We start from the raw sequence: 11258 nt of genomic DNA on the forward strand, positions 1-11258 counted from the left end.
GGACCTCCATGTGGGCAGTTTGAATCCCAGTTTGGAGTCCCAGGTACGGGGGCAAAGGAAGAGGATAGGGGGGAGCTGAAGGTTTCACACCCAAATCTATACCCTTAGGACATAAGTCTGGCATATTTCGCAGAGAGAAAAAGGGCAACACATATGCTACTTCTACCCATTTCCCTTGTTCCTTACAGAACCTGTCTAATTGTAGAACAGTGTTATACTTAAGAGACCCTCCAACTGGCCACCGTTCGCCGTCCTCCAATGGATACCGTGGCCATGCAGTATCACATAGGAAGACCAGGTGTGTCTTCTTTAAGCCCTGGGGATCAAATCTATCCCAGTTTTTCAGGATACAGTTCAAAGGAGTGAGGCTGGAATTGTTAGCTCCCATCTGTAAAAGAGAAAAAAGCGACCAGCGCCATTTTTTCTACCGGAGGCGTCCCTCCCTGCTCTAGATGGGGGTGTAGACAGACCTTACACCAAAAGCTTTTCCTTCCTGGTCGGACTTAGTCTGTCCCTTACCGACGCAGGCGCCGTACTCGTCCCTCCCGGTTCTACCACCGAGATGGGGTGGGGATGTACCAGGGGTAGACTTGATAGCATCCCTACTTGACGTCCAGCTCTTCACCCTTAACCTTGCTTGTCTCTGATGTCACCCGGGGTGAATCAGAGTAACCTTCCGGAATGCCTCCCAAGCTAAGACCATTGTGGGAAACATTCGTCACCTGAGTGCCTGTGCACGACCCTGAGTATTTCTTGACCACAATAAGACCGACGCGAACATAAAACTGAGATGTTCTTTCCAAGCATCACCACACCAGTATAACAGCCTCCTCTGATCCACTAAGAGCCGGCATTACCAAAGAAAAAAAAAAAAAAACCCATCGCAGTCCCAATCTGAGTAACCTTTAACCTCAGAGATGTTCTGGGAGCTAGAGCTCCATCTAGCTTCCGAACTTTCGATTCCTAGCGAGGCTAGACACTTTCTTGACTACGAATCCAAGTTTGGGACCTAAGCCACAGTACACAGTAACAGTATATATCACAAGTCCCTTGAAAGTCTATGATCCGATAGATTAGGTTAGTACTTCTAATTCCCAAGGAGTTATGAAATGGTCAAAGAGACCGAAAAGTTTGACCGAGAAAGGAGAGTTCGGTCCACACACTTTGCCCATTTCTGGTCGGTTCCCGAAGGAGACATTGGGTGCCTCTTGGCATTGGCATGTCGGTATAACGCCCCGACAGGTTTCTGCCATAAGCCCTATGAGATCACCGTGGAACCGCAGAGCAGAGCTCCTTACTTGTTTCACGCAGGGCATGCCATTCATTCACACAAGCACACGGTAGAGTTAGTAAAGCACAGCAGAAAACGTGTTCGCCAAGAGAACAAAGAACTAAAGCTCCAAGCATCCTTACCTTGTCCTGACGGATCCCGGACGAGCCCCCAAGATGAAAGGTTGTTGTTGAATCACGCGAATACACCGGGATTCTTGGCCCCCGGAGGAGAAGAATTCAATCCGGGGCCAGAGACGAGGCTTGATCGCTCAGAGCTTTTGTGTAGTAAAGTTTTATTAAAGTATAAAGGAGATAGAGAAAGCTTCTGACATAGGCATCAGAAGGGGGCAGAAAGAGTACCCGCTTGCTAGTGTTAATAATGAGGTTATATAATCCAAAGAATGTCTGGAGGTTGTAAAGACCTCCTCCGACCTACTCCCATAATTTACATTTTAAGATAACACTGTCCTCAGGCAAGATACATCCTTGTAAAGACCAGGTATACTCCCATAATTAACTTTTTAAAATAACAGAAGGTTGAATCCAAAGACTGTCCTTAGGCAGGATACATTATTGGTATATAATCCTAAGGAATGTGGAGAAAGAAAAAAAGTTTGTCCTTTTTTCCTCCTTGAGAATTCCAGACCCCTCTCTCTTTGGGGACCCCTAGACTCCCTATCAACCTGCCTAGTAAATGACTCTCTCATTAATGGGAGGCAAGCTGAGGTCCCTAGAAGCTTGCACCTTTCTCTTCTCCCTATCCTAGCAGGTACAGGTTCGAGCCATCCCTGGTCCCACAGCAAGTTGATCTTTTCCTTTAGGTATAACCCCTACTTTTTGAACACAGTGATCATTAAGGAGTATTACCTTGACATCACTGATAAAACGTGGCTCCTGGGGTGATGAGTGTGGGTGTGCAAGGGTGTGCATGATTCACCTGCGGGATCTGCACCTGTCTCCCCTGTCATTCTTCAGGGTAAAGGGCACATCATTCCACACCAGTCCATTGGTTCTGGGACTTTGAACAGGGAGGACCCAGCTGCAGGCTGGTCACCAGGAACCTTAATTTTCTCAACTGGTTGTCAGGCCACAACTGCCCAGAATCAAACAGGATTGTTGAGGTGGACTAGTTTTGGTCCTGCATACAGTTGATGCTTGATGTTGGAGTTCTTGGCTGCTCATGGGAAGGTTCGGGTCCTGGTCAGCCCAGAGGTGACATTCCTCGTGTTGCCACCAGATAATCAGCTAAGACGAGTAGGGTGATCCCCTGAAGTACTACCCCAGCAGGGAAGATTCTTCCGTGAGTGGTAACTGACAGAGACACATGTGGTAAAGGGTCTGGAGGTGGGCCGTGAAGGGACAGCCATGTTGGAGTCGTGACACTGTCCTTTCCCAAATGGGGATGCTCAGGCTCATGCAAGCTGGCTGAGGAGCATGAATTTGGGCCATGCATATAGCAGGTCGCCTGCTGAGGCTAGGGCCTGAGCATTCAGTGTGTCCGTGAGTGAAACAAGTCTACCTCAAATCAGTTGTGGTTGTAGCATAAGACTCCTAGGTGATACTACTATAGGCAGGGTGAAGTAAGTATCTTTTTCAGAATCATCCTGTTGTGGGTCCTCCCATCTTCTGGCCTCCTGTTGCTCACTGAGTTTGACATTGCCTGGGCCCTTCATTCCTGTCCCTTAACCTGGGAAGGTCTATCATTGAAAGGGCATCCTGTCTGGGATCCCAGTGCACCTGTGTGCTGACGTTGGGTTCTTCTGTGAATTTCCACATGCACCGCTTGGTGGCTCACAAGCACCACACATGCTGCGCTGGAAGCGGCTTCAGGCTACCTTGGGAAAATATGAAAGAGCTCGTGGAGGAGGTGAACAGGAAAGAGCTCGTGGAGGACATGAACAGGGAGCCACAAGGGCAGGGCATGGTGCCCACCGACTACATCCCTGATATTGCAGAGACCACCCACCCTTAGACTGGGGACACCTCATGCCTCCACTTATGGTAACTAGGCTCCTCCTCTCCTGTCACCTTCATCTCTGTGTCTTCCCTGGGCTACACACACAAACACACACACTCACAAACACAGCCGACATAAGCACATGCGTGTATACACACACATGCTCGGCACGGAGACACAAACACAATCAGGGAACACGGGCTTCTGAAACACATGAGTTTCCTGTTTGCATTTGTGTTCCTGTGCCGAGCATTTGTGTGTATACATGTGTGTGCTTGTGTCGGCTGTGTTTATGTGTGTGTGTGTGTGTGTGTGTGTGTGTGTGTCTGGCCCAGGGCAGACACAGGGATGAAGGCGACAGGAGAGGAGGTGCCAAGCAACCAAAAGAGGAGGCACGAGGCGTCCCCAGTCTAAGGGTGGTTGGTCGCCGTATCTCTGCAGTACCCTGTACAGGATGGGAACGGGGAAAGGATGGCCAGTGATAACTCCAGACCATGGCTCCAGAAATCTGCAATTAAACCAAACACAAAAACAAGCTCATCATTTCTACCATGTTGCTGTGTGTGTTTGGACCGGGAAGAGGGGGTGCATGGCCTGAGGATTCACCCAGGACAAATCAGGTGGGGTAGGGCTTTGAGACCACTGGCTTTGGAGCCCTCAGCCTGTGGTCACATGGGCCGGCCTTTGGAAATGGTGGATGTGGCTATGGCAGGACTGGGATGGTGAGGAGGCTAAGGTCCTGCAGAAAAGGGCAGAGACCTGAAGGAGAAAGAGCCACAGATTGTCTGCTGCACTGGAGACTTGTTCCACACACGTAAGGAGAACTGGAAAGGTCCTGGGCTGTACTGCCCAGGATCAGCCCAAAAGCCAGCATGCTATGTCCATGACAGTGGCACACACTGACACAATGTGACACAAAATGGAAGATAAGTTAAGGCAGGCTGTCTGTGCAAAATGACAGGCCTCCTAGGAGAGACAGGATGTGAGTGTGGCATGCCTCCAGGCACTTCCAGCCTCCCTGGCAGTGCAGGTAGGCAAAGAAAGTGCAGGGCCTAGTGTACGTGTGTGGCCCTCCGCTGGGTTGTGCCTGTGAGGGAGGGAACAGGAAGGAAGCAAGGGTGGTGGGCTTATTGCATGTCCCAAGGGAACTCGGGGGAGGGGAGATGGGGAAGCCCCTGGGGGTAATTTGAAGCCTGCTGGTTTTCAGGGTCCAGGGTCTAGGCAATAGCGGTCCTGCCAAAGATACCCCATGGTGTGTGCTGAAAGTCCTGACGTGAATTCCTTCTTTCCTCTGGGGTCATGCCCCTGGCTCTGGGGTCTAGAGGGGTAAAGGTGTGCATCTGCATCTGAGAGAGGATTGTGGCTCTCTCTCTCTGGAGCAGATTCTCTGATTTTGTCATAGGGGATTTGCACCAGGTGACACTCAGTGGGACCCTGCCTTCCAGGTGACTGTCTTGGATGTCTTTGGGCCCAACCAGGGACAGGCTTCTTTGGCACCTTGGCTGTTAGGAAAGCAGATATACCTGATTGTATGAAGACCTACCTGGGCCTAATGAGAGCAACTGAAAGGGAGTCTTGGCATTTAGTCAATCAGTGATGTCTGGGTGGTTCTAACACAGTTGGTGCTAAGTTACAGAGTCAGAAGTGCAACCTGAGATGAGCAAGTGAAAGAAAATAACCAGGACAAAGAAAGATGGGTGCTTACCAAAGTTCATGTTCCTGGAGAAGAAAGCGTGTACTTCTGCATATGTGCAAATTTCCTCTCAGGGATGTTACTGTGTACATGCACATGCACACAAAGAACTACCTGCCAGTACGCTTATGAGTATGAGCTGTCGGAAGTGACCTAACCAGGTAATGGGAGTTGAATAGCAAAGCATGAACGTCATAGGGAAAGACTCCACCTAGACTCCAGCCAGCAAAAGCACTGAAGTCAGGGTACCAATCTCTGTTATCCCACTGAGCAAGCAAGTTCTAAGTGGAGTCAGAATGGTGCACCAAGGATGCCTGGCAGAAAGGAGAGGCAGGAGGAAAGTGCCTGTGGGCGACCAGTGAGAGTTCAAAGATTCCAAGACACAGAACAATCAGCAACCTCAGACAAAGAAGCCAAAGTGGGTGACCACACAACCCCTTGACCACCCGGCTACAAGGGCCGTTCTGTCCTTCTGAAGTGCCAGGCATACTTTCCCTGACCTTGCCATGAGCATGAGTAAGGTTTGCCTTTTTTGTGTGCTTTCAGTGATGGACCAGAAGTGCAGCATAAGGACCTGCTACCTGCAGAGTCTTCCAGTTTGAAACATCACTAATTGAACTCTTTGCAGAACACATATATTGGTATCAGGACTACAGGATGGGTGGCTTAGCTTGATCCTCTTACTGCTCCTGGCCCCACAGGCTTGGGCAACTAGGCAGGCTTGGGTGTGTTCTCACATGGAGAACAGAACCACATTTGCTGTGAACCACCTCAGGAGATCCCATGCATGCAAAGGTCATGCAGAGAAGACCTGACAGGCAAAGGTGGATCAGGACTCGAGGGATTACCTGGACCTGCTCAAGCATCTGCCCGAAACCAAAATCTGTCTCTACTGTTTACTATATTATGCCTTTCACCAATTATTTTGACATTAACAGGGGGCTCTCCCCGACCACCTTTCTCTGAAGAAAATCAATGTAAGGCTCTAGTTAATAAGTCTCCTGGGCTTGAAAGGAACATTTTAATTCTAACCCCTCTGTTACTATTTTGGCTTCCTTGGCAGGTTTATCTACACTCTTGTAACTAATGCACATGATTGTTCACAACACCCCAAGCATAATGTTTGGGTAAAAAAAAAAAAAAAAAAAAAAACTTTATTAGAATAATACTGCATTGTTGAGCCAATGTTTCCTCCCGAATTTCCTTGTCCTTTACCCAATTTGCACCTGGGAGGATATTAGCTAATATAGTTGGTATGCAAGAAAAACAAGCAGTAGCCTTGGTATTAGCAACATAAGACCCTTGAGTTAATAAGTACTTTCTTTGTTGTAACCCACTGCACCTTTGCTTCATAAGAATGTAACTCTGTTTCCTGAGGGGGACTACAGACTGGAAAGATAAAGGGAAAGTAGGTTTTCAGGTTGACCAACATTTATCAAGAAAGAGTCACAAAATGTTAACAGGCCATGGGGCCAGAAGATAATGTACATAACATAAGACCCTTGTTTGTGAAAGCTTTGCAAAAAATGTCCTGGTTTCGATAAAGGTAAAACTGATGGAATGTTGAGCTGATTCTGCATGACTTTGTATCTTTCACTTCTGGAAATATGTAACTCAGAGTATAAAAGCCCCTTTTGAAAATAAAGCTGCAAGACCCGTTTCACCTAAGCTGGGTCTCCCCTGTGTCATTCTGTCTCTCCTCTCTCTCTCTCTTTCTTTCTCTCTCTTTTTCTCAGCCAGATTCCCTAGAGCACAGAGGCTCTCTGAGTTCACTTTTTTGCCCAGGCTTCTAACACCCAATCGAGAAGGTGCTCTGCAACTTCGCTCCATCGAGAGGGTGCCTGTGACCTCCATGAACACAGCAAGTGCTGTGTCAAGGGCTTTATTGCCTTTCTGTGTAAACCAAGGAATATCAGCCTCTTTTTCTCTCCTTTACGTTCTCTCTTTTTGCCCGGGCTTCTAACACCCAATCGAGAAGGTGCTCTGCAACTTTGCTCCATCAAGAGGGTGCCTGTGACCTCCATGAACACAGCAAGTGCTGTGTCAGGGGCTTTATTGCCTTTCTGTGTAAACCAAGGAGTATCAGCCTCTTTTTCTCTCCTTTACTTTCTCTCTTGCTGAGGGTATCCCTGAATCCTGCTGGGGCTGGACCCCAGCAAGTGGCGCCCAGAACAGGAACCTGAAGTTAAGTCTCCCCATTGTCCAGTTTTGGGGATGGCTAGGACTCCACTTAGGGTGCTGCAAACCACTTTGCATAAGATAGGTAGGGTGAGGAAGAGTGGGTAGTGTTGAATCTTTCCTTGAAGCCAGAAATCACTGACACGGGTAACAACAAATCAAAAGAACAACAACCCTTTATAGGAGTAATCTTGCAATTGTTAAATAAAAGAGGAATTAAAGTTAAGAAGGCTAGTATTCAATCCTTTTTTTACATTTGTACAAGAGCAATGTCTTTGATTTCCAGAAGAGGGCACTGATAACCTAGATACCTGGGAAAATGTAGGGAAACAGGTAAAAATTTATTACACTTTGCATTGCCCAGCAAAGGTAACCACTGACACCCTTTCTCTTTTTAATATGATTAAGGATGCTTTAGATCATGCTCATAAATCTGAAGAGTAAATAATTTGAGACCATAATGTGGGGCGGTTAGGATTGTACCTGCCTAACTGCCAGCAGGGTGAAGAGGGTACAGAATGAATAAGAATATTATCTAGAAAAATAGGTTTCTCTGCATCTAAGAATAGACAAATGTTTATTGAAGTATTACTTCACATGTTGGCCAATAGAGGCATTAAAAAAACCACAGGAAGACTGTCTAAATTTCTATGTTTGTTTTATACTTTGCATAGGCCAGAAAATATTCCTTTAGATGCGTTTGCTCTGTGAAACATGATTAGAAATGTCCTGGACCCTTGTCATGAGGCTGTTAGACAGCCCATATGGGAGGCTATAGCGGTCGGTGGTGGGTCTCCACTTTTGCGCAGATCATATTTTCTGCCATTGATGAACAGGAGGGGGCTTACAGGACCCTACGGTCAGGCGCCCTGGTGAGCCCCCTCCCCCTCTGCACAAACCTTTAAAGACTTATCTACCACTTTCTGATTTAAGGTGATCGCCGCCACCTTCCGTTTGCGCCTCCCAAAGCCTGCAAAGGTCTTGTCTAAAGCTGAAGAAGATAAAAAGTGTTTTGCACAACAGAACTATTAAAGCATACGCATACACAATATGCAGAGCATACTCCTTGGAGAAAACCCCTCAGGGGGGCCTCACCCAGGCTAGGAGAGAAGCGGAATGGTAAGGGGTTTTAACAACAATATTAACCCCGGACATGCTGGTTACTCCAATTGCAACGGGAGTGGCTGGCCCCCTACCTGAGGGTATTGTACGATTTGTGCTTGGGCGTAGCTCGCTGTCTTTTCAAGGAATTTCACTGGTGCCTGTTGTAGTAGGTTCTGATTATATTGGGGAAATTAAAGTTTTGATCTTGCCACTTACCAAAACTGTGCAAATTAATAAAGGTCAAAGAATAACACAGCTTTTGCTTTTAAGTTATTATCAGAAAGGTAAAAAACTTGACTTCTCAAGCTAGAGGCCACAGAGTATTTGGATCTAGTGATCTAGCTTTTTGGGTTCAGGAAATTACAGCTTCTAGGCCTTCAAAAGACCTTTTAATTCAAGGAAATGAAATAGGGTTGTTAGATACTGGAGCAGACGTCTCTACCATTGCTGGACTTTAACCTTTAGAAGGGACAATTTTAGTTTTCACAGATGATTCCTCTAACGTTAAAGCAGACACAATTATTGATAAAATATCCCATGTTCAGGTAACTGAAGAGACATCTGTCCAGAGAGCTGAGTTATGAACAGTTATTTGGGCTCTTCAACATTTAAGAGACCACACCTTCAATTTTTTGACTGACTCCCAATATATTGTAGGGTTGTTTCCTCATATAGGGACTGTTAATATTCAAAAAAAAAAAAAAAACTACCATATTCTCCTTGTTATCTGATTTACAGAAAAAGATTAAACACAGAGATAACAAATATTTTGTGGGACATATTAGAGCCCATTCTGGCTTGTCTGGCCCTTTACATGAAGGAAATGCTTTGGCAGATGCATTGACTAAATTAATTGCTTTAAACTTACAGAAAAAGATGGACAAAGCCAAAAATTCTCACAAAATTCACCATCAAAATGCAGCTGGTTTAAGGTATGAATTTCATATCCCTAAAAGAAACAGCTAGACAAAGAGTTAAGTTATGTTCAAATTGCCCACTATTTAATCCATATCCACCGTTAGGAGTAAATCTCCGAGGCCTTAAGCCTAATGCTCTCTGGCAAATTGATGTAACCCTATCCCGACCAAAAAATGAGTCTACTTATTTTATTTTAGCTTGCCTACCCTCTCCCTATGTTTTTCTCTTCACTAATGACTCCAAAGGACTTAATATACAAATAAATTATTCAGGTGGACCTAACATAGTATCTTGTGAACAATGTATGCTCTCATCTTGTTTGAACCCTCAATATAATGTTTGCTCTTTTGCAGTGTTGCAAAGTCCACCCTATCTTATAGTGCCGGTGACTGTAATCACTTATTGGTATGATAACTGCAGTCTTGCTGTGTTGCAACGATTACAAGATTTGATGTGATCGTGAAGGTTTGTGAGCTTGCTTTTCTTGAGAATATCAGCTTTAATAACTGCAATTACTTCTGTCACTGTGGCGTCAATATCATTGACTTAAAAAGTGCATACTGCTCAATATGTTAATATTATGTCTAAAATTGCCTGGAAAAATCCCATGGACAGAGGAGCCTGGTAGGCTACAGTCCATGGCATCACAAAGAGTCGGACACGACTGAGCGACTTCACGTTCACATTCACATTCATGTCTAAAAATGGCTCTTTAGCTTTGTCAGGAAGTTATAGATAGGAAACTAGAAATGGAGGTAGATGCCCTGGAGGAAGTTGTAATGCATATTGGGACTGAATTACAGGCATTAAAGAAAAATTGTCATTGTCCTATCATGCCAACTACCTGTGGATTTTTGTAACACCCCTGAAAATAAACGAGACAGATTATAACTGGGAGAAAATTAGAAATCATATTTCGGGGATATGGAATAGCTCCAGCATTAGTGTAGATTTAGGAAAACTTCACACTAAGATAAAGACCATGGGACATTCCCGATTGGATTTTACTGCCACAGGAGCAGCAAATGACCATTTTTCATACATTTTCAAACCTTATTTCAGGAAAACAACATTCTGTCTACGATTTTTAGCTATGCCGCTGTGGCCACTCTAATTCTGCTTCTCATAATTATTCTTCCTTGTATTGTCAGAACTCTTTGTCAGAGTACTCAGAAGCTCGCGACTGAGTTACATCTGGCTGTTTTAAAAAATACAAAAAGGAGAGATGTCAGGAGCCACAACGGGAGATCCCACCCATGACAAAGGTCATGCGGAGAAGATCTGACAGGCAAAGGCAGATCAGGACTCGAGGGATTCCCTGGACCTGCTAAACCATCTGTCCCGAAACCAAAATCTGTCTGTCTACTGTTTATTATATCATGCCTTTCACCAATTCTTTTGACATTAACAGGGGGCTCTCCCCGACCACCTTTCTCTGAAGAAAATCAATTTAAGGCTCTAGTTAATAGTTCTCCTGGGCTTGAAAGGAACATTTTAATTCTAACCCCTCTGTTACTATTTAAGCTTGCTTGGCAGTTTTATCCACACTCTTGTAACTAACGTACATGATTGTTCACAACACCCCAAGCCTAACCTTCGAGTTATTAAAAAAAAAAAAAAAAAAAAAAAGCTTTATTAGAATAATACTGCATTGTTGAGCCAATGTTTGTTGCCAAGTTTCCTTGTCCTTTACCCAGTGTGCAGCCGGAAGTGCATTAGCTAGTATAGTTGGTATGCAAGAAAAACAAGCAGTAGCCTTGGTATTAGCAACATAAAACCCTTGAGTTAATAAGTACTTTCTTTGTTGTAACCCACTGCACCTTTGCTTCATGAGAATGTAACTCTGTTTCCTGAGGGGGACTGCAAACTGGAAAGATAAAGGGAAATCAGGTTTTCTGGTTGACCAAACTTTATCAAGAAAGAGTCACAAAATGTTAACAGGCCACAGGGCCAGAAGATAATGTACATAACATAAGACCCTTTTTTGGGGAAAGTTATGCAGAAAATGTCCTGGTTTCGTTAAAGGTAAAACTGATGGAATGTTGAGCTGATTCTGCATGACTTTGTATCTTTCACTCCTGGAAATGTGTAACTCGGGGTATAAAAGCCCCTTTTGAAAATAAAGCTGCAGACCCA

This window comes from Bos taurus, chromosome Y (assembly GCF_002263795.3).
Source record: "Bos taurus isolate L1 Dominette 01449 registration number 42190680 breed Hereford chromosome Y, ARS-UCD2.0, whole genome shotgun sequence".
Taxonomy (NCBI): Eukaryota; Metazoa; Chordata; class Mammalia; order Artiodactyla; family Bovidae; genus Bos; species Bos taurus.